A 25,008-nucleotide genomic window follows, 5' to 3' on the forward strand; every position below is an offset into this window, starting at 1 on the left:
TCTATGAGTCCACGGCCTCTCTCCCCCACCACCACTCCGTCAGAGTAGCCATGACAGAGAGGAGGAGGAGAGGAAGACAGGAAGTGATGTCAGCGAACAGGAAGTGTATTACTCACTGTAGATGTGGTTTTCCTCTATGAGTCCACGGCCTCTCTCCCCCACCACCACTCCGTCAGAGTAGCCATGACAGAGAGGAGGAGGAGAGGAAGACAGGAAGTGATGTCAGCGAACAGGAAGTGTATTACTCACTGTAGATGTGGTTTTCCTTCTATGAGTCCACGGCCTCTCTCCCCCACCACCACTCCGTCAGAGTAGCCATGACAGAGAGGAGGAGGAGAGGAAGACAGGAAGTGATGTCAGCGAACAGGAAGTGTATTACTCACTGTAGATGTGGTTTTCCTCTATGAGTCCACGGCCTCTCTCCCCCACCACCACTCCGTCAGAGTAGCCATGACAGAGAGGAGGAGGAGAGGAAGACAGGAAGTGATGTCAGCGAACAGGAAGTGTATTACTCACTGTAGATGTGGTTTTCCTCTATGAGTCCACGGCCTCTCTCCCCACCACCACTCCGTCAGAGTAGCCATGACAGAGAGGAGGAGGAGAGGAAGACAGGAAGTGATGTCAGCGAACAGGAAGTGTATTACTCACTGTAGATGTGGTTTTCCTCTATGAGTCCACGGCCTCTCTCCCCCACCACCACTCCGTCAGAGTAGCCATGACAGATGTAGTTATTCCTCAGGACCGGGTCGCCCCCGCCTGATGTCTGCACCCCCCCACTGGTTCTCCCTGATCACATTCTCTGGAGGGAGGGAGGGAGGGAGGGAGGGAGGGGGAGGGAGGGAGGGAGGGAGGGAGGGAGGGAGGGGAGGGTGGAGGGAGGGAGGGAGGGAGAAGGGAGGGGGAGGGAGGGAGGGGAGGAGGGAGGGGGAGGGATAGATAGCATTAAATAACCTGCATTTACATAATGGTCACTGATTATATATTTCATTCATAGAGCACTTTCACATTTCAGTCAAGACGCTGTGCAGGCTGCTGTGTGTGTGTGTTGCTGTGTGTGTGTGTGTGTGTGTGTGTGTGTTGCTGTGTGTGTGTGTGTGTGTGTGTGTGCGTGTTGCTGGGTGTGTTGCTGTGTGTGTTGCTGTGTGTGTGTGTGTGTGTGTGCTGCTGTGTGTGTGTGCTGTGTGTGTTGCTGTGTGTGTGTGTGTGTGTTGCTGTGTGTGTGTGTGTGTTGCTGTGTGTGTGTGTGTGTTGCTGTGTGTGTTGCTGCGTGTGTGTGTGTTGCTGGGTGTGTGTGCGTGTTGCTGTGTGTGTGTTGCTGTGGGTGTGTTGCTGTGTGTGTGTGTGTTGCTGTGTGTGTGTGTGTGTGGGTGTGTTGCTGTGTGTGTGTTGCTGTGTGTGTGTGTGTGTGTGTGTGTGTGTGTGTGTGTGTGTGTGTGTGTGTGTGTGTGTGTGTGTGTGTGTGTTGCTGTGTGTGTGTTTAAGTACCGACTATCACCCCTCTGCCGTTCTCATTCACAGCAATCCCTGCTGCCTGACCCTGGAAGATATGGTTTCCACTGGAGGAGAGAGAGGGGGAGAAGGTTGGAGGGAGGGAGAGGGGTGGAGGGAGGGAGGGAGGGAGGGAGGGAGGGAGGGAGAGGGAGAAGGTTGGAGGGAGAGGGGTGGAGGGAAGGAGAGAGAGAGGGAGAAGGTTGGAGGGAGGGAGAGGGGTGGAGGGAGGGAGGGAGGGGGGAGGGAGGGAGGGAGGGAGAGGGAGAAGGTTGGAGGGAGAGGGGTGGAGGGAAGGAGAGAGAGAGGGAGAAGGAGGGAGGGAGGGAGGGAGGGAGGGAGAAGTGGGAGGGAGGGAGGGAGGGAGGGAGGGAGGGAGGGAGGGAGAGGGAGAAGGTTGGAGGGAGGGAGAGGGGTGGAGGGAGGGAGAGGGAGAAGGTTGGAGGGAGGGAGGGAGGGAGGGAGGGAGAAGGTGGGAGGGAGGGAGGGAGGGAGAGGGAGAAGGTTGGAGGGAGAGGGGTGGAGGGAAGGAGAGAGAAGGTTGGCGGGAGGGAGAGGGGTGGAGGGAGGGAGGGAGAAGGTGGGAGGGAGGGAGAGAGGGAGAAGGTTGGAGGGAGGGAGAGGGGTGGAGGGAAGGAGAGAGAGAGGGAGAAGGTTGGAGGGAGGGAGAGGGGTGGAGGGAGAGGGAGAAGGTTGGCGGGAGGGAGGGAGGGAGGGAGGGAGAAGGTTGGAGGGAGGGAGGGAGGGAGGGAGAGGGAGAAGGTTGGAGGGAGGGAGGGAGGGAGGGAGGGAGGGAGGGAGGGAGGGAGGGGGAGAAGGTTGGAGGGAGGGAGGGAGAGAGAGAGAGGGAGAAGGTTGGAGGGAGGGAGAGGGGTGGAGGGAGGGAGGGAGAGGGAGAAGGTTGGCGGGAGGGAGGGAGGGAGAGGGAGAAGGTTGGAAGGAGAGGGGTGGAGGGAGGGAAGGGGGTGGAGGGAGGGAGAGGGAGGGAGGGAGAGGGGTGGAGGGAAGGAGAGAGGGAGAAGGTTGGAGGGAGGGAGGGGGGGAGGGGGTGGGAGGTAAGGACAGAGCGAGGGAGAAGTTGGAGGGGGGGAGGGGGGGTGGAGGGAGGGGGAGGTAAGGACAGAGCGAGGGAGAAGTTGGAGGGAGGGAGGGGGGTGGAGGGAGGGGGAGGGAGGGAAGGACAGGTAAAATAAATGTATAATATCTAGATATATAGTAATGAATCTCTCCAGACATAATGTATAATATCTATATAGTAATGAATCTCTCCAGACATAATGTATAATATCTATATAGTAATGAATCTCTCCAGACATAATGTATAATATCTATATAGTGATGAATCTCTAGACATAATGTATAATATCTATATAGTAATGAATCTCTAGACATAATGTATAATATCTATATAGTAATGAATCTCTAGACATAATGTATAATATCTATATAGTAATGAATCTCCAGACATAATGTATAATATCTATATAGTAATGAATCTCTAGACATAATGTATAATATCTAGATATATAGTAATGAATCTCTAGACATAATGTATAATATCTAGATATATAGTAATGAATCTCTCTAGACATAATGTATAATATCTAGATATATAGTAATGAATCTCTCTAGACATAATGTATAATATCTATATAGTAATGAATCTCTAGACATAATGTATAATATCTATATAGTAATGAATCTCTCCAGACATAATGTATAATATCTATATAGTAATGAATCTCTAGACATAATGTATAATATCTATATAGTAATGAATCTCCAGACATAATGTATAATATCTATATAGTAATGAATCTCTAGACATAATGTATAATATCTAGATATATAGTAATGAATCTCTAGACATAATGTATAATATCTAGATATATAGTAATGAATCTCTCTAGACATAATGTATAATATCTAGATATATAGTAATGAATCTCTCTAGACATAATGTATAATATCTATATAGTAATGAATCTCTAGACATAATGTATAATATCTATATAGTAATGAATCTCTCCAGACATAATGTATAATATCTATATAGTGATCAATCTCTCTAGACATAATGTATAATATCTATATAGTGATGAATCTCTCTAGACATAATGTATAATATCTAGATATATAGTAATGAATCTCTCCAGACATAATGTATAATATCTATATAGTAATGAATCTCTAGACATAATGTATAATATCTATATAGTAATGAATCTCTCTAGACATAATGTATAATATCTATATAGTAATGAATCTCTAGACATAATGTATAATATCTAGATATATAGTGATGAATCTCTCTAGACATAATGTATAATATCTATATAGTAATGGATCTCTCCAGACATAATGTATAATATCTATATAGTGATGAATCTCTCTACACATAATGTATAATATCTATATAGTAATGAATCTCTAGACATAATGTATAATATCTATATAGTAATGAATCTCTCCAGACATAATGTATAATATCTAGATATATAGTAATGAATCTCTCCAGACATAATGTATAATATCTATATAGTAATGAATCTCTCCAGACATAATGTATAATATCTATATAGTGATGAATCTCTCTTGACATAATGTATAATATCTATATAGTAATGAATCTCTAGACATAATGTATAATATCTATATAGTAATGAATCTCTCTAGACATAATGTATAATATCTAGATAGTAATGAATCTCTCTAGACATAATGTATAATATCTAGATATATAGTGATGAATCTCTCTAGACATAATGTATAATATCTAGATATATAGTAATGAATCTCTCTAGACATAATGTATAATATCTATATAGTAATGAATCTCTCTAGACATAATGTATAATATCTATATAGTAATGAATCTCTAGACATAATGTATAATATCTATATAGTAATGAATCTCTCTAGACATAATGTATAATATCTAGATAGTGATGAATCTCTCTAGACATAATGTATAATATCTAGATATATAGTAATGAATCTCTCTAGACATAATGTATAATATCTAGATATATAGTAATGAATCTCTAGACATAATGTATAATATCTAGATATATAGTAATGAATCTCTAGACATAATGTATAATATCTATATAGTGATGAATCTCTAGACATAATGTATAATATCTATATAGTAATGAATCTCTAGACATAATGTATAATATCTATATAGTAATGAATCTCTAGACATAATGTATAATATCTATATAGTAATGAATCTCTAGACATAATGTATAATATCTAATATATAGTAATGAATCTCTAGACATAATGTATAATATCTAGATATATAGTAATGAATCTCTCTAGACATAATGTATAATATCTAGATATATAGTAATGAATCTCTCTAGACATAATGTATAATATCTATATAGTAATGAATCTCTAGACATAATGTATAATATCTATATAGTAATGAATCTCTCCAGACATAATGTATAATATCTATATAGTAATGAATCTCTAGACATAATGTATAATATCTATATAGTAATGAATCTCCAGACATAATGTATAATATCTATATAGTAATGAATCTCTAGACATAATGTATAATATCTAGATATATAGTAATGAATCTCTAGACATAATGTATAATATCTAGATATATAGTAATGAATCTCTCTAGACATAATGTATAATATCTAGATATATAGTAATGAATCTCTCTAGACATAATGTATAATATCTATATAGTAATGAATCTCTAGACATAATGTATAATATCTATATAGTAATGAATCTCTCCAGACATAATGTATAATATCTATATAGTGATCAATCTCTCTAGACATAATGTATAATATCTATATAGTGATGAATCTCTCTAGACATAATGTATAATATCTAGATATATAGTAATGAATCTCTCCAGACATAATGTATAATATCTATATAGTAATGAATCTCTAGACATAATGTATAATATCTATATAGTAATGAATCTCTCTAGACATAATGTATAATATCTATATAGTAATGAATCTCTAGACATAATGTATAATATCTAGATATATAGTGATGAATCTCTCTAGACATAATGTATAATATCTATATAGTAATGGATCTCTCCAGACATAATGTATAATATCTATATAGTGATGAATCTCTCTACACATAATGTATAATATCTATATAGTAATGAATCTCTAGACATAATGTATAATATCTATATAGTAATGAATCTCTCCAGACATAATGTATAATATCTAGATATATAGTAATGAATCTCTCCAGACATAATGTATAATATCTATATAGTAATGAATCTCTCCAGACATAATGTATAATATCTATATAGTGATGAATCTCTCTTGACATAATGTATAATATCTATATAGTAATGAATCTCTAGACATAATGTATAATATCTAGATAGTAATGAATCTCTCTAGACATAATGTATAATATCTAGATATATAGTGATGAATCTCTCTAGACATAATGTATAATATCTAGATATATAGTAATGAATCTCTCTAGACATAATGTATAATATCTATATAGTAATGAATCTCTCTAGACATAATGTATAATATCTATATAGTAATGAATCTCTAGACATAATGTATAATATCTATATAGTAATGAATCTCTCTAGACATAATGTATAATATCTAGATAGTGATGAATCTCTCTAGACATAATGTATAATATCTAGATATATAGCAATGAATCTCTAGACATAATGTATAATATCTAGATATATAGTAATGAATCTCTAGACATAATGTATAATATCTAGATATATAGTAATTAATCTCTCTAGACATAATGTATAATATCTATATAGTAATGAATCTCTCTAGACATAATGTATAATATCTATATAGTGATGAATCTCTAGACATAATGTATAATATCTATATATATAGTAATGAATCTCTCTAGACATAATGTATAATATCTATATAGTAATGAATCTCTCTTGACATAATGTATAATATCTAGATAGTAATGAATCTCTCTAGACATAATGTATAATATCTAGATATATAGTGATGAATCTCTCTAGACATAATGTATAATATCTAGATATATAGTAATGAATCTCTCCAGACATAATGTATAATATCTATATAGTAATGAATCTCTAGACATAATGTATAATATCTATATAGTAATGAATCTCTCTAGACATAATGTATAATATCTATATAGTAATGAATCTCTAGACATAATGTATAATATCTATATAGTGATGAATCTCTCTCGACATAATGTATAATATCTAGATAGTAATGAATCTCTCTAGACATAATGTATAATATCTAGATATATAGTAATGAATCTCTCTAGACATAATGTATAATATCTATATAGTAATGAATCTCTCTAGACATAATGTATAATATCTAGATAGTAATGAATCTCTCTAGACATAATGTATAATATCTAGATATATAGTGATGAATCTCTCTAGACATAATGTATAATATCTATATAGTAATGAATCTCTAGACATAATGTATAATATCTATATAGTAATGAATCTCTAGACATAATGTATAATATCTAGATATATAGTAATGAATCTCTCCAGACATAATGTATAATATCTATATAGTAATGAATCTCTAGACATAATGTATAATATCTATATAGTAATGAATCTCTCTAGACATAATGTATAATATCTATATAGTGATGAATCTCTCTAGACATAATGTATAATATATATATAGTAATGAATCTCTCTAGACATAATGTATAATATCTATATAGTAATGAATCTCTAGACATAATGTATAATATCTATATAGTGATGAATCTCTCTAGACATAATGTATAATATCTAGATAGTAATGAATCTCTCTAGACATAATGTATAATATCTAGATATATAGTAATGAATCTCTCTAGACATAATGTATAATATCTATATAGTAATGAATCTCTCTAGACATAATGTATAATATCTAGATATATAGTGATGAATCTCTCTAGACATAATGTATAATATCTAGATAGTAATGAATCTCTCTAGACATAATGTATAATATCTAGATATATAGTAATGAATCTCTCTAGACATAATGTATAATATCTATATAGTAATGAATCTCTAGACATAATGTATAATATCTATATAGTAATGAATCTCTCTAGACATAATGTATAATATCTATATAGTGATGAATCTCTCTAGACATAATGTATAATATCTATATAGTAATGAATCTCTCTAGACATAATGTATAATATCTATATAGTGATGAATCTCTCTAGACATAATGTATAATATCTATATAGTAATGAATCTCTCTAGACATAATGTATAATATCTAGATAGTAATGAATCTCTCTAGACATAATGTATAATATCTAGATATATAGTGATGAATCTCTCTAGACATAATGTATAATATCTAGATATATAGTAATGAATCACTCTAGACATAATGTATTAGTATCTATATAGTAATGAATCTCTAGACATAATGTATAATATCTAGATATATAGTAATGAATCTCTCCAGACATAATGTATAATATCTATATAGTAATGAATCTCTCTAGACATAATGTATAATATCTAGATATATAGTGATGAATCTCTCTAGACATAATGTATAATATCTATATAGTAATGAATCTCTCTAGACATAATGTATAATATCTATATAGTAATGAATCTCTCCAGACATAATGTATAATATCTATATAGTAATGAACCTCTAGACATAATGTATAATATCTAGATATATAGTGATGAATCTCTCCAGACATAATGTATAATATCTAGATATATAGTAATGAATCTCTCCAGACATAATGTATAATATCTATATAGTAATGAATCTCTCTAGACATAATGTATAATATCTATATAGTAATGAATCTCTAGACATAATGTATAATATCTAGATATATAGTAATGAATCTCTCTAGACATAATGTATAATATCTATATAGTAATGAATCTCTAGACATAATGTATAATATCTATATAGTAATGAATCTCTCTAGACATAATGTATAATATCTATATAGTAATGAATCTCTCCAGACATAATGTATAATATCTATATAGTAATGAATCTCTAGACATAATGTATAATATCTATATAGTAATGAATCTCTCTAGACATAATGTATAATATCTATATAGTAATGAATCTCTAGACATAATGTATAATATCTAGATATATAGTAATGAATCTCTCTAGACATAATGTATAATATCTATATAGTAATGAATCTTGAGGCTGAAGGTGAAAACCACAACATTTCAGGATGTGTCCCAAATGACTACAGGGTTGCTGTTGAACAGAATGTAGACCCCCCCCTCCTACCTGACTACAGGGTTGCTGTTGAACAGAATGTAGACCCCCCCTCCTACCTGACTACAGGGTTGCTGTTGAAAAAGAATGTAGACCCCCCTCCTACCTGACTACAGGGTTCCCATTGAACAGAATGTAGACTACCCCTCCTACCTGACTACAGGGTTGCTGTTGAACAGAATGTAGACCCCCCCATTCTACCTGACTACAGGGTTCCCATTGAACAGAATGTAGACCCCCCTCCTACCTGACTACAGGGTTCCTGTTGAACAGAATGTAGACCCCCCCTCCTACCTGACTACAGGGTTGCTGTTGAACAGAATGTAGACGACCCCTCCTACCTGACTACAGGGTTCCTGTTGAACAGAATGTAGACCCCCCCTCCTACCTGACTACAGGGTTCCCGTTGAACAGAATGTAGACCCCCCCCTCCTACCTGACTACAGGGTTCCTGTTGAACAGAATGTAGACCCCCCCTCCTACCTGACTACAGGGTTCCCGTTGAACAGAATGTAGACCCCCCTCCTACCTGACTACAGGGTTGCCGTTGAACAGAATGTAGACCCCCCTCCTACCTGACTACAGGGTTGCTGTTGAACAGAATGTAGACCCCCCCTCCTACCTGACTACAGGGTTGCTGTTGAACAGAATGTAGACTACCCCTCCTACCTGACTACAGGGTTGCTGTTGAACAGAATGTAGACCCCCCTCCTACCTGACTACAGGGTTCCCATTGAACAGAATGTAGACTACCCCTCCTACCTGACTACAGGGTTGCTGTTGAACAGAATGTAGACCCCCCCCTCCTACCTGACTACAGGGTTGCTGTTGAACAGAATGTAGACCCCCCTCCTACCTGACTACAGGGTTGCTGTTGAACAGAATGTAGACCCCCCCCCTCCTACCTGACTACAGGGTTCCCGTTGAACAGAATGTAGACCCCCCCTCCTACCTGACTACAGGGTTCCTGTTGAACAGAATGTAGACCCCCCCCTCCTACCTGACTACAGGGTTCCTGTTGAACAGAATGTAGACCCCCCTCCTACCTGACTACAGGGTTCCTGTTGAACAGAATGTAGACCCCCCCATTCTACCTGACTACAGGGTTCCTGTTGAACAGAATGTAGACCCCCCATCCTACCTGACTACAGGGTTCCTGTTGAACAGAATGTAGACCCCCCATCCTACCTGACTACAGGGTTGCTGTTGAACAGAATGTAGACCCCCCCTCCTACCTGACTACAGGGTTCCCATTGAACAGAATGTAGACCCCCATCCTACCTGACTACAGGGTTGCTGTTGAACAGAATGTAGACCCCCCCTCCTACCTGACTACAGGGTTGCTGTTGAACAGAATGTAGACCCCCCTCCTACCTGACTACAGGGTTCCTGTTGAACAGAATGTAGACCCCCCCTCCTACCTGACTACAGGGTTGCTGTTGAACAGAATGTAGACCCCCATCCTACCTGACTACAGGGTTGCTGTTGAACAGAATGTAGACCCCCCCCTCCTACCTGACTACAGGGTTGCTGTTGAACAGAATGTAGACCCCCCCTCCTACCTGACTACAGGGTTCCCGTTGAACAGAATGTAGACCCCCCCTCCTACCTGACTACAGGGTTGCTGTTGAACAGAATGTAGACCCCCCTCCTACCTGACTACAGGGTTCCTGTTGAACAGAATGTAGACCCCCCCTCCTACCTGACTACAGGGTTGCTGTTGAACAGAATGTAGACCCCCCTCCTACCTGACTACAGGGTTGCTGTTGAACAGAATGTAGACCCCCCCTCCTACCTGACTACAGGGTTGCTGTTGAACAGAATGTAGACCCCCCCCCTCCTACCTGACTACAGGGTTGCTGTTGAACATAATGTAGACCCCCCCTCCTACCTGACTACAGGGTTGCTGTTGAACAGAATGTAGACCCCCCCTCCTACCTGACTACAGGGTTGCTGTTGAACAGAATGTAGACCCCCCCCCTCCTACCTGACTACAGGGTTCCCATTGAACAGAATGTAGACCCCCCCTCCTACCTGACTACAGGGTTGCTGTTGAACAGAATGTAGACCCCCCCTCCTACCTGACTACAGGGTTGCTGTTGAACAGAATGTAGACCCCCCCCTCCTACCTGACTACAGGGTTGCTGTTGAACAGAATGTAGACCCCCCCCTCCTACCTGACTACAGGGTTGCTGTTGAACAGAATGTAGACCCCCCCTCCTACCTGACTACAGGGTTCCCATTGAACAGAATGTAGACCCCCCCCTCCTACCTGACTACAGGGTTGCTGTTGAACAGAATGTAGACCCCCCCTCCTACCTGACTACAGGGTTGCTGTTGAACAGAATGTAGACCCCCCCTCCTACCTGACTACAGGGTTGCTGTTGAACAGAATGTAGACCCCCCTCCTACCTGACTACAGGGTTGCTGTTGAACAGAATGTAGACCCCCCCTCCTACCTGACTACAGGGTTGCTGTTGAACAGAATGTAGACCCCCCTCCTACCTGACTACAGGGTTGCTGTTGAACAGAATGTAGACCCCCCCCTCCTACCTGACTACAGGGTTGCTGTTGAACATAATGTAGACCCCCCCTCCTACCTGACTACAGGGTTGCTGTTGAACAGAATGTAGACCCCCCCTCCTACCTGACTACAGGGTTGCTGTTGAACAGAATGTAGACCCCCCCTCCTACCTGACTACAGGGTTGCTGTTGAACAGAATGTAGACCCCCCCTCCTACCTGACTACAGGGTTCCCATTGAACAGAATGTAGACCCCCCCCTCCTACCTGACTACAGGGTTGCTGTTGAACAGAATGTAGACCCCCCCTCCTACCTGACTACAGGGTTGCTGTTGAACAGAATGTAGACCCCCCCTCCTACCTGACTACAGGGTTGCTGTTGAACAGAATGTAGACCCCCCCTCCTACCTGACTACAGGGTTGCTGTTGAACAGAATGTAGACCCCCCCTCCTACCTGACTACAGTGTTGCTGTTGAACAGAATGTAGACCCCCCCCTCCTACCTGACTACAGGGTTGCTGTTGAACAGAATGTAGACCCCCCTCCTACCTGACTACAGGGTTGCTGTTGAACAGAATGTAGACCCCCCCTCCTACCTGACTACAGGGTTGCTGTTGAACAGAATGTAGACCCCCCCTCCTACCTGACTACAGGGTTGCTGTTGAACAGAATGTAGACCCCCCCCTCCTACCTGACTACAGGGTTGCTGTTGAACAGAATGTAGACCCCCCCTCCTACCTGACTACAGGGTTCCTGTTGAACAGAATGTAGACCCCCCTCCTACCTGACTACAGGGTTGCTGTTGAACAGAATGTAGACCCCCCCTCCTACCTGACTACAGGGTTGCTGTTGAACAGAATGTAGACCCCCCTCCTACCTGACTACAGGGTTGCTGTTGAACAGAATGTAGACCCCCCCCTCCTACCTGACTACAGGGTTGCTGTTGAACAGAATGTAGACCCCCCTCCTACCTGACTACAGGGTTGCTGTTGAACAGAATGTAGACCCCCCCCTCCTACCTGACTACAGGGTTGCTGTTGAACAGAATGTAGACCCCCCCTCCTACCTGACTACAGGGTTGCTGTTGAACAGAATGTAGACCCCCCCCCCTCCTACCTGACTACAGGGTTGCTGTTGAACATAATGTAGACCCCCCCCCTCCTACCTGACTACAGGGTTGCTGTTGAACAGAATGTAGACTCCTGCTTCCTTGTTGTTGTAGATCTGGTTGCTCCGGATGGAACCCCTCCCGTTGCCAAGGACCACGATGCCGGAACGCAAACCACTGTGTATTCTGTTACACTGAGTGTGTGTGTGAGTGTGTGTGTGTGTGTGTGTGTGTGTGTGTGTGTGTGAGACAGAGAAAGTTTGATCAGTTGTTATTTTAGATCATGTCTCCTGAGATAAAAGACAGACAGACAGACAGACAGACAGACAGACAGACAGACAGACAGACCACCATGTCCTGTAACTTACATTTACATTTTAGTCATTTAGCAGACGCTCTTATCCAGAGCGACTTACAGTAGTGAATGCATACATTTCATACAATTTCATACATTTTTTTTTTTTCTGTGCTGGCCCCCCGTGGGAATCGAACCCACAACCCTGGCGTTGCAAACACCATGCTCTACCAACTGAGCTACAGGGAAGGCTTCTACCAGATGAAAGGCAGATATGATTTGACACCCATTTGACAAACTGCTGTGTAGAGAGGAAAATGCCAAGTGCACTAGTAAGACAAACAGGACAGATACAATGACATCAGAGACAAACAGGACAGATACAATGACATCAGAGACAAACAGGACAGATACAATGACATCAGAGACGAACAGGACAGATACGATGACATCAGAGACAAACAGGACAGATACAATGACATCAGAGACAAACAGGACAGATACAATGACATCAGAGACAAACAGGACAGATACAATGACATCAGAGACGAACAGGACAGATACGATGACATCAGAGACAAACAGGACAGATACAATGACATCAGAGACGAACAGGACAGATACGATGACATCAGAGACGATGACATCAGAGACGAACAGGACAGATACGATGACATCAGAGACGATGACATCAGAGACGAACAGGACAGATACGATGACATCAGAGACGAACAGGACAGATGACGATGACATCAGAGACGAACAGGACAGATACGATGACATCAGAGACGAACAGGACAGATACGATGACATCAGAGACGATGACATCAGAGACGAACAGGACAGATACGATGACATCAGAGACGAACAGGACAGATGACGATGACATCAGAGACGAACAGGACAGATGACGATGACATCAGAGACGAACAGGACAGATGACGATGACATCAGAGACGAACAGGACAGACGACGATGACATCAGGGATGTGAAATAGAATGAATAGAACTACCAGGATGATGGGGTCCGCCCCCTTGCGGATGTCAAGCCCCGCCTCCCCGTTGGAGTGGATGTTGTTGTCAGCGATCAGACCGTGAGACGACAGACGCAGGAACACGCCCGACGCACGACACTCACACACCTCATTACTGAGCATCACAATCTGGAACACACACACACACACACACACACACACATGCAAAATACACACACCAATGAGATACACACAATCATGTTTGATCTACACTACCGGTCAAATGTTTTACAACACCGACTCATTCAAGGGTTCTTTATTTATTTTTACTATTTTCTACATTGTATAATAATAGTTGAAGACATCAAAACTATGAAATAACACATATGAAATTATGTAGTAACCAAAACAAAAGTGTTAAATAAATCAAAATATATTTTATATTTGAGATTCTACAAATAGTCACCCTTTGCACACTCTTAGCGTTCTCTCAACCAGCTTCACCTGGAATGCTTTTACAGCCGTCTTGAAGTAGTTCCCACATATGCTGAGTACTTGTTGGCTGCTTTTCCTTCACTCTGCGGTCCGACTCATCCCAAACCATCTCAATTTGTTTGAGGTCGGGTGATTGTGCAGCAATAAAATAGCCATTACACAGCCTGGAGGTGTGTTGGGTCATTGTCCTGTTAAAAAACGAATTATAGTCCCACTAAGCCCAAACCAGATGGGATGGCGTATCGCTGCAGAATGCTGTGGTAGCCATGCTGGTTAAGTGTGGCTTGAATTCTAAATCAATCACAGCATGTCACCAGCAAAGTATCCCCACACCATCACACCTCCTCCTCCATGCTTCACGGTGGGAACCACACATGCGGAGATCATCCGTTCACCCACACCGCATCTCACAAAGACACGGCGGTTGGAACCAAAAATCTCCAATTTGGACTCATCAGACCAAAGGACAAATTTCCACCGGTCTAATGTCCATTGCTCATGTTTCTTGGCCCAAGCAAGTCTCTTTTTCTTATTGGTGTCTTTTAGAAGTGGTTTCTTTGCAGCAATTCAACCATGAAGGCCTGATTTACAGTCTCCTCTGAACAGTTGATGTTGAGATGTGTCTGTTACTTAAACTCTGTGAAGCATTTATTTGGGCTGCAATCTGAGGTGCAGTTAACTCTAATGAACTTATCCTCTGCAGCAGAGGTAACTCTGGGTCTTCCTTTCCTCTGGCGGTCCTCATGAGAGCCAGTTTTATCATAGCGCTTGATGGTTTTTGCGACTGCAGTTGCAGAAACTTTCAAAGTTCTTGACATTTTCCAGATTGACTGACCTTCATGTCTTAAAGTACCGTAATTTCCGGACTATTAAGCGCACCTGAATATAAGCCGCACCCACGTAATAAAAAAAAAAAAGTGTTATTTTGAACATAAATATGCCGCACATGTCTATAAGCCGCAGGTGCCTACCGGTACATTGAAACAAATTAACTTTACACAGGCTTTAACGAAACACGGCTTGTAACAAAAATAAATAGGCTTTAACGAAACACGGCTTGTAACAAAAATAAAACATTTGCAGTAAGCTTTAGTTGTCTTTTTGCACTGAGTCAATTCCTCACGCTGCTGTTTCCAACGTCTTATCATCGACTCATTAAGACCAAGCTCCCGTGCAGCAGCTCTATTTCCTTTTCCAACAGCCAGATCAATCGCCCTCAACTTGAAAGCTGCATCATATGCATTTCTCCGTGTCTTTGCCATGATGAGGGTGACAAAATGACTACCGTAATCAGAATGATGGGAAGTTTGAGAGCGCTCGATTTAATCTAAACAGTAAACAAAAAAGTTGTTTGACCTTAACCCGTTCGGCAATTTCATTGGTCTAATGAAAGCTTCATGCCGCCAAAAAACTGAGCACGTCACAGAATGTGTTTTTGGAGAAAAAAAAATTGAAAGCGGGAAAAATCCATATATTAGCCACGTCATTGTTTAAGCCGTGAGGTTCAAAGCCTGGTAAAAAGTTGCGGCTTATAGTCCAAAATTTACGGTAATGATGGACTGTCGTTTCTCTTTGCTTATTTGAGCTGTTCTTGCCATAATATGGACTTGGTCTTTTACCATATAGGGCTATCTTCTGTATACCCCTCCTACCTTGTCACAACACAACTGATTGGCTCAAACGAATAAAGAAGGAAATCAATTCCACAAATTAACAAGGCACACCTGTTAATTGAAATGCATTCAAGGTGACTACCTCATGAAGCTGGTTGAGAGAATGCCAAGCGTGTGCAAAGCTATCATCAAGGCAAAGGGTGGCTATTTGAAGAATCTCAAATATAAAACATATTTTGATTTGTTTAACACTATTTTGGTTACTACATGATTCCATATGTGCTATTTCATAGTTTTGATGTCTTCACTATTATTCTACAATGTAGAAAATAGTCAAAACGAAGAAAAACCCTTAAAATGAGTAGGTGTTCTAAAACTTTTGACTGGTAGTGTAGATTACTATCTAAAACACATCCAGTTAAGGGAGGATATATACATCAACAAACCAATCCTTCAACAAACCAACCCAATCAATCAACCAACCAACCAACAAACCCATCAATCAATCAATCAATCAACATACCAACCCATCAATCAACCAACCCATCAATCAATCAACCAACCAACCAACCAACCCATCAATCAATCAACCAACCAACCCATCAATCAATCAACCAACCAACAAACCCATCAATCAATCAACATACCAACCCATCAATCAACCAACCCATCAATCAACCAACCAACCAACCCATCAATCAATCAACCAACCAACCAACCCATCAATCAATCAATCAACCAACCAACCCATCAATCAATCAACCAACCAACCCATCAATCAACATACCAACCAACCAACCCATCAATCCACCAACCAACCAATCAATCAACATACCAACCCAATCAATCAACCAACCCACCAATCAATCAACCTATCATATCAGATCGGCAGCCCTATCTGGTTACCGTGGCGTTCTGGATGCAGCGCACGGCATAGGTCAGCCCTCGGAACACGTTTCCTTCCAACCTGGCGTTTCCGTGGTTACACACGTGCACACCGCCCTTGCCGTCCCGAAACAGGCAGCGCCTCAGCACGCACCCCTGCACTGCCTCGACCAGCGCCTGGGCTCCGGGGTCGCGTTGGAGCTCCTCGCTCAGGGTTCGGATTTCAGGGGTCAACGAGGGGGAGTCGTCCTGGTTGGGTCTGAGGAGATGAGAGAGGCCGTGGTGACTGTGGGCCAGTCTGTAGTTTAGACTGTTGTTGCCTTGTCCTGAACCTTCCTCTCCTTTTTCCTCCTCCTCTTCCTCCTCACTAGGAGCGCTGTCGCTCCAGCCGTCCTCAATCACCGTATCCTGACAACCTCCTTTCTCTCCTCCTCCTCCTCCTCTCCTCCTGCTCTCCGTTTCTCCTTTGCTCCAGTCCTCCAGGGTGATGGTAGCCCCAGGGGGCCGTGTGGCTCCTGAATGCCCGCCCAAGTTGTCTCCAGCTGGGCTACCACTCCCAGGCGAGGTCCAGGATGTGGTGGTTCGGGCCAGAGCGGCCAGGTGTTTACAGGCCCAGTTCCGCTCCGTCACTGGAGCGCCCTCAACCGTCACGGACGCCGAATCACTTCCTGAGAAATCACAGCTATCCAACAGGCTGAGGGCCACGCCCAGGAAGTGGGTGGAGCTTCCCTGTGAGAATGAGCAGAAGCGGGCGTGGCAGGTTCCTGGTCCTCGGATCTGCAGCTGAGCTCCCTCGAAATTACAGTTGTCCAACTGGACATGACCTGATGATGTCTGGTGGAGGGAGGGGGTAGAGGGTAGGAGAGAGAATGATACAGAGAAAAGGTGAAACTGCAGCAAGCTCTAACAGAGCATGAACAGAAGGTAGAGGTCGAGCTCTAACAGAGCATGAACAGAAGGTAGAGGTCGAGCTCTAACAGTATGAACAGAAGGTAGAGGTCGAGCTCTAACAGTATGAACAGAAGGTAGAGGTCGAGCTCTAACAGAGCATGAACAGAAGGTAGAGGTCGAGCTCTAACAGTATGAACAGAAGGTAGAGGTCGAGCTCTAACAGAGTATGAACAGAAGGTAGAGGTCGAGCTCTAACAGTATGAACAGAAGGTAGAGGTCGAGCTCTAACAGAGTATGAACAGAAGGTAGAGGTCGAGCTCTAACAGAGCATGAACAGAAGGTAGAGGTCGACCTCTAACAGAGTATGAACAGAAGGTAGAGGTCGAGCTCTAACAGAGTATGAACAGAAGGTAGAGGTCGAGCTCTAACAGTATGAACAGAAGGTAGAGGTCGAGCTCTAACAGAGCATGAACAGAAGGTAGAGGTCGAGCTCTAACAGTATGAACAGAAGGTAGAGGTCGAGCTCTAACAGAGTATGAACAGAAGGTAGAGGTCGAGCTCTAACAGTATGAACAGAAGGTAGAGGTCGAGCTCTAACAGTATGAACAGAAGGTAGAGGTCGAGCTCTAACAGTATGAACAGAAGGTAGAGGTTGAGCTCTAACAGAGTATGAACAGAAGGTAGAGGTCGAGCTCTAACAGTATGAACAGAAGGTAGAGGTCGAGCTCTAACAGTATGAACAGAAGGTAGAGGTCGAGCTCTAACAGAGCATGAACAGAAGGTAGAGGTCGAGCTCTAACAGTATTAACAGAAGGTAGAGGTCGACCTCTAACAGTATGAACAGAAGGTAGAGGTCGAGCTCTAACAGTATGAACAGAAGGTAGAGGTCGAGCTCTAACAGAGCATGAACAGAAGGTAGAGGTCGACCTCTAACAGAGTATGAACAGAAGGTAGAGGTCGAGCTCTAACAGTATGAACAGAAGGTAGAGGTCGAGCTCTAACAGAGTATGAACAGAAGGTAGAGGTCGAGCTCTAACAGTATGAACAGAAGGTAGAGGTCGAGCTCTAACAGTATGAACAGAAGGTAGAGGTCGAGCTCTAACAGTATGAACAGAAGGTAGAGGTCGAGCTCTAACAGAGCATGAACAGAAGGTAGAGGTCGAGCTCTAACAGTATGAACAGAAGGTAGAGGTCGAGCTCTAACAGAGCATGAACAGAAGGTAGAGGTCGAGCTCTAACAGAGTATGAACAGAAGGTAGAGGTCGAGCTCTAACAGTATGAACAGAAGGTAGAGGTCGAGCTCTAACAGTATGAACAGAAGGTAGAGGTCGAGCTCTAACAGAGCATGAACAGAAGGTAGAGGTTGAGCTCTAACAGTATGAACAGAAGGTAGAGGTCGAGCTCTAACAGTATGAACAGAAGGTAGAGGTCGAGCTCTAACAGTATGAACAGAAGGTAGAGGTCGAGCTCTAACAGTATGAACAGAAGGTAGAGGTCGAGCTCTAACAGTATGAACAGAAGGTAGAGGTCGAGCTCTAACAGAGCATGAACAGAAGGTAGAGGTCGAGCTCTAACAGAGCATGAACAGAAGGTAGAGGTCGAGCTCTAACAGTATGAACAGAAGGTAGAGGTCGAGCTCTAACAGTATGAACAGAAGGTAGAGGTCGAGCTCTAACAGAGCATGAACAGAAGGTAGAGGTCGAGCTCTAACAGTATTAACAGAAGGTAGAGGTCGAGCTCTAACAGAGCATGAACAGAAGGTAGAGGTCGAGCTCTAACAGAGCATGAACAGAAGGTAGAGGTCGAGCTCTAACAGTATGAACAGAAGGTAGAGGTCGAGCTCTAACAGAGCATGAACAGAAGGTAGAGGTCGAGCTCTAACAGTATGAACAGAACGTAGAGGTCGAGCTCTAACAGTATTAACAGAAGGTAGAGGTTGAGCTCTAACAGAGCATGAACGGAAGGTAGAGGTCGAGCTCTAACAGAGCATGAACAGAAGGCCACTGCTTACAGCCTCTAAAAGGTGCAGAGCAACCAGTTAAAGGCTTAAAGCCACACAACTGACTGACTGACAGCCCAGACAGAGAGACAGCCGGTCAGCCAGCCAGTCAGTCAGCCAGCCAGACACCCCAGTTAGCCAACCAGCCAGCCAGCCACCTGAGCCAGTCAAACACCCCACTCCAGCCAGACACCCCAGTCAGCCAACCAGCCAGCCAGTTAGTCAGCAGGCCAGACACCCCAGTCAGCCAACCAGCCAGCCAGCCAGTTAGTCAGCAGGCCAGACACCCCAGTCAGCCAGCCAGCCAGCCACCTGAGCCAGTCAGCCAGACACCCCACTCCAGCCAGCCAGCCACCCCAGCCAGCCAGCCAGCCACCACAGCAGTCAGCCAGCCAGACACCCCAGTCAGCCAGCCAGCCAGACACCCCAGCCAGCCAGCCAGCCACCACAGCAGTCAGCCAGCCAGACACCCCAGCCGGTCAGCAAGCCAGTCAGCCAGCCAGCCAGCCAGACACCCCAGCCAGTCAGACACCCCAGCCAGTCAGCCACCACAGCCAGCCAGTCCAACACCCCAGCCAGTCAGCCAGTCAGTCTGTAAACCACTGTCGCATGTACTGTTGTAAAAAAGGTTTTTATAAATGTGATCTGATTTGATGTACCTTGTATACAACGGTGGAGAACCATGCAGGCATGAAGACCAGGTTGGAGAGCCTGGCTGTGGGACACTGCTGCTCCAGACTGACCAGGAGAGCCACGTCCCCCAGCCTCCCTAACCCCACCACCTCCACAGGCACCTGGCAGGGTCAAAGGTCAATATTTTCATTTATCAAATTGCAGATCTTATTACCATACTTAATACTAACAGATACTAACATTTTACCAGATATTACCAGATACTAACAGATACTAACAGACATTAACAGATACTAACAGATACTAACAGACACTAACAGATACTAACAGACACTAACAGACACTAACAGATACTAACAGATATTAACAGATACTAACAGATACTAACAGATATTAACAGATACTAACAGACACTAACAGACACTAACAGATACTAACAGATACTAACAGATACTAACAGACACTAACAGATACTAACAGATACTAACAGACACTAACAGACTCTAACAGACACTAACAGATACTAACAGATACTAACAGATACTAACAGACACTAACAGATACTAACAGACACTAACAGATACTAACAGATACTAACAGACACTAACAGATACTAACAGATACTAACAGATACTAACAGATACTAACAGATACTAACAGACACTAACAGATACTAACAGATACTAACAGATACTAACAGATACTAACAGATACTAACATATTAACAGATACTAACAGATACTAACAGATACAAACAGACACTAACAGATACTAACAGATAGTTTCCAGCTCCAGATTAACTTAAAGGAACAATCTGCAGTTCAAACAATAATAAGGCACTGCATCTCATCTGGTTCGATTCCAGGCTGTATCACAACCGGCCGTGATCGGGGAGTCCCATAGGGCGGCGCACAATTGGCCAGGGTAGGCCATCATTGTAAATAAGAATTTATTCTTAACTGACTTGCCTAGTTAAATAAAGGTTAAATTAAATTAAAAATAAAGAATAAATAATGAATTTAAAAGTCCAGAAATGGATGGATGAATCCCAGACAGGCCCTTTAACGAGACATTATGTCATCAAGACAACAGCAGCCAATCAGTAAGTCACCTTTAATTAGACATTATGTCATCAAGACAACAGCAGCCAATCAGTAAGTCACCTTTAATTAGACATTATGTCATCAAGACAACAGCAGCCAATCAGTAAGTCACCTTTAATTAGACATTATGTCATCAAGACAACAGCAGCCAATCAGTAAGTCACCTTTAATTAGACATTATGTCATCAAGACAACAGCAGCCAATCAGTAAGTCACCTTTAATTAGACATTATGTCATCAAGACAACAGCAGCCAATCAGTAAGTCACCTTTAATTAGACATTATGTCATCAAGACAACAGCAGCCAATCAGTAAGTCACCTTTAATTAGACATTATGTCATCAAGACAACAGCAGCCAATCAGTAAGTCACCTTTAATTAGACATTATGTCATCAAGACAACAGCAGCCAATCAGTAAGTCACCTTCAGCACCAACTCTGCCTGCTCCTCATACACCCCGGGGTGCAGCACCACCCGGTCGTACGACCCAGCTACAACCAACGCCCCCCTCAACGTCTCCAGCTCCAGGCCCGACCCCACCTGCCACACCCTCCTCTCCTTCCTCCGGCGGAACAGGTGAAGGCAGGAGGAGGGCTGGAGCTCAGGGTGGGCGTGACGGGACCAGGTACGACTGGCGATGGCATGCTGCCTCAGGGCTTCTCTCCAGGATGAGGGCTCCAGGTGGGGCTGGCTGGGGACAGACAGACAGACACACGGGGTTTAGAGAACGTGAAGAGGAAGACCTTGTAGTTCAGAGAACATCCATCTCTATTACAGTACCTGGGCCAGTTGGGGTGTCGAGGACACTCGGGCAGGCCCAGGCAGAGCTCTCTCCAGCGGGTGTTATCCAGGGAGAGGATCAGCTCTCTCCAGGCCCTGCACACCAGGCTGCAGCGGCCCAGCTCTGGGAGGGGAGGTAGGCCAGGACCACACGCCATACCTCCACTGGGAGGTTAACACCTCTACCACCACCGCTGCTGCTGCTGCTGCTGCTGCTGCTTCCCCTGCTGCTGCCCAGTGACATGGCTCTGAAAGGGAGGGTGGGCACCTGGGGACAGGAGACACACAGACAGACTGGGTTAGTTTACACTAGGCCGACAGACAGACAGACAGACAGGCAGGCAGGCAGACAGACAGACAGACAGACAGACAGACAGACAGACAGACAGACAGACAGACAGACAGACAGACAGACAGACAGACAGGGTTAGTTTACACTAGGCCTACAGACAGACAGACAGACAGACAGACAGACAGACAGACAGACAGACAGACAGACAGGCAGGCAGGCAGGCAGGCAGGCAGGCAGACAGACAGACAGACAGACAGACAGAACAGACAGACAGACAGACAGTCTGTCTGTCTGTCTGTCTATAGGCCTAGTCTAAACTAACCCTGTCTGTCTGTAGGCCTAGTCTAAACTAACCTAGTCTGTCTGTCTGTCTGTCTGTCTGTCTGCCTGTCTGTAGGCCTAGTGTAAACTAACCCTGTCTGTCTGTCTGTCTATAGGCCTAGTCTAAACTAACCCTGTCTGTCTGTCTGTCTGTCTGTCTGTCTGTCTGTAGGCCTAGTCTAAACTAACCTAGTCTGTCTGTCTGTCTGTCTGTCTGTCTGTCTGTCTGTCTGTCTGTCTGTCTGTCTGTCTGTCTGCCTGCCTGCCTGTCTGTCTGTAGGCCTAGTGTAAACTAACCCTGTCTGTCTGTCTGTCTGTCTGTCTATAGGCCTAGTCTAAACTAACCTGTCTGTCTGTCTGTCTGTCTGTCTGTCTGTCTGTCTGTAGGCCTAGTCTAAACTAACCTAGTCTGTCTGTCTGTCTGTCTGTCTGTCTGTCTGTCTGTCTGTCTGCAGGTCTAGTCTAAACTAACCTAGTCTGTCTGTCTGTCTGTCTGTCTGTCAGACTAGGCTTATAGACAGACAGACTAGGTTACTGTAGACTAGGCCTATAGACAGACAGACAGACAGACAGACAGACAGACAGACAGGGGTTAGTTTAGTCTAGGCCTATAGACAGACAGACTGACTGGGTTAGTTTAGTCTAGGCCTATAGACCTACACTTCGTTGTGATGGTGACTTCCACTGCCTATATCATGAACGATGACTGTCTTGCGTTGGACTTTTTAAACTCCTACAGACATAGGCTGTCTACTCCTTCTCCTGGGGGCAATGACCGACCATCGGGACAGATTACATTGTGGAACAGGCCCGCTAACGTCTAACTAAAGGCTAGTGTGAGGATGAAGTTACATATGACTGTCACTGAGTCATCATCATCATCATCATCATCAAGGGAATTTGTACCAACTAACAACACAGCGACGTGGTTGGCAACTGGCAATAACATTGGATCGTCGTTGGCGCAACTTTGTTTCGACATCGGTAACGTTATAAAAACATGAATTCTTGGCTGGCTATATTTTGTCGAAAAAATAATAGTAACAATTTAGCTACACATCTGCGTTTAGTGGACGTACCTAGCGATATAAGTTAGCTAGTAAACCCGAATATTCACTAACGTTATTACGTCGGATTCACTATATTGTAGACTAGGCTATATTTGACATCTTACCCGTGTTAATAAAGTCCCTTGGATTAAGCCCCGGACATCCCAGCGTGGTTTTTAACTAGGTATATAGCTGTAATAGTCATGCTTCTAGCGATATATCGGGAACAACGCCTGGTTCAGGAATCAAGAATATAAACACTGACAGGAATCAGACATTTTCCCTCACTTTACGGCAAGGCAAGCCATGGAAACCAACCAGGGACGCCCTTACACTGGGCGGGAGCGAGCAAGGGTGGGCGAGAGAAGAGGAGAGAGAGAGAGGAGGCTGAAGATAGAGGGAACTGAGAGGGAAGGGGAGGGATGAGGAGAGAGAGAGGAGGCTGAAGATAGAGAGAGCTGAGAGGGAAGGGGAGGGATGAGGAGAGAGAGAGGAGGCTGAAGATAGAGAGAGCTGAGAGGGAAGGGGAGGGATGAGGGGAGAGAGAGGAGGCTGAAGACCGAGAGAACTGAGAGGGAAGGGGAGAGAAGAGGAGAGAGAGAGGAGGCTGAAGATGGAGAGAACTGAGAGGGAAGGGGAAGGGGAGGGATGAGGAGAGAGAGAGAGGAGGCTGAAGATAGAGAAATGAGAGGGAAGGGGAGGGATGAGGAGAGAGAGAGGAGGCTGAAGACGGAGAGAACTGAGAGGGAAGGGGAAGGGGAGGGATGAGGAGAGAGAGAGAGGAGGCTGAAGATAGAGAGAGCTGAGAGGGAAGGGGAGGGATGAGGAGAGAGAGAGAGAGGAGGCTGAAGACGGAGAGAACTGAGAGGGAAGGGGAGAGAAGAGGAGAGAGAGAGGAGGCTGAAGATGGAGAGAACTGAGAGGGAAGGGGAGAGAGGAGAAGAGAGAGGAGGCTGAAGATGGAGAGAACTGAGAGGGAAGGGGAGGGATGAGGAGAGAGAGAGAGAGGAGGCTGAAGATGGAGAGAACTGAGAGGGAAGGGGAGAGAAGAGGAGAGAGAGGAGGCTGAAGAGAGAGAGGAGGCTGAAGATGGAGAGAACTGAGAGGGAAGGGGAGAGAGGAGAAGAGAGAGGAGGCTGAAGATAGAGAGAGAAATGAGAGGGAAGGGGAGGGATGAGGAGAGAGAGAGAGGAGGCTGAAGACGGAGAGAACTGAGAGGGAAGGGGAGGGATGAGGAGAGAGAGAGGAGGCTGAA

At 43.5% G+C, this 25,008-nt stretch overlaps 1 pseudogene; it reads right to left on the minus strand.

Annotated features, from left to right (window-relative positions):
* Positions 1-24,103, minus strand: part of LOC123744233 (F-box only protein 10-like) — a 33,310-nt pseudogene extending 9,207 nt beyond the window's left edge.
* Positions 24,104-25,008: the final 905 nt, after the last annotated feature.

Source organism: Salmo salar, chromosome ssa08, assembly GCF_905237065.1.
Source record: "Salmo salar chromosome ssa08, Ssal_v3.1, whole genome shotgun sequence".
In the NCBI taxonomy this organism is placed as follows: Eukaryota; Metazoa; Chordata; class Actinopteri; order Salmoniformes; family Salmonidae; genus Salmo; species Salmo salar.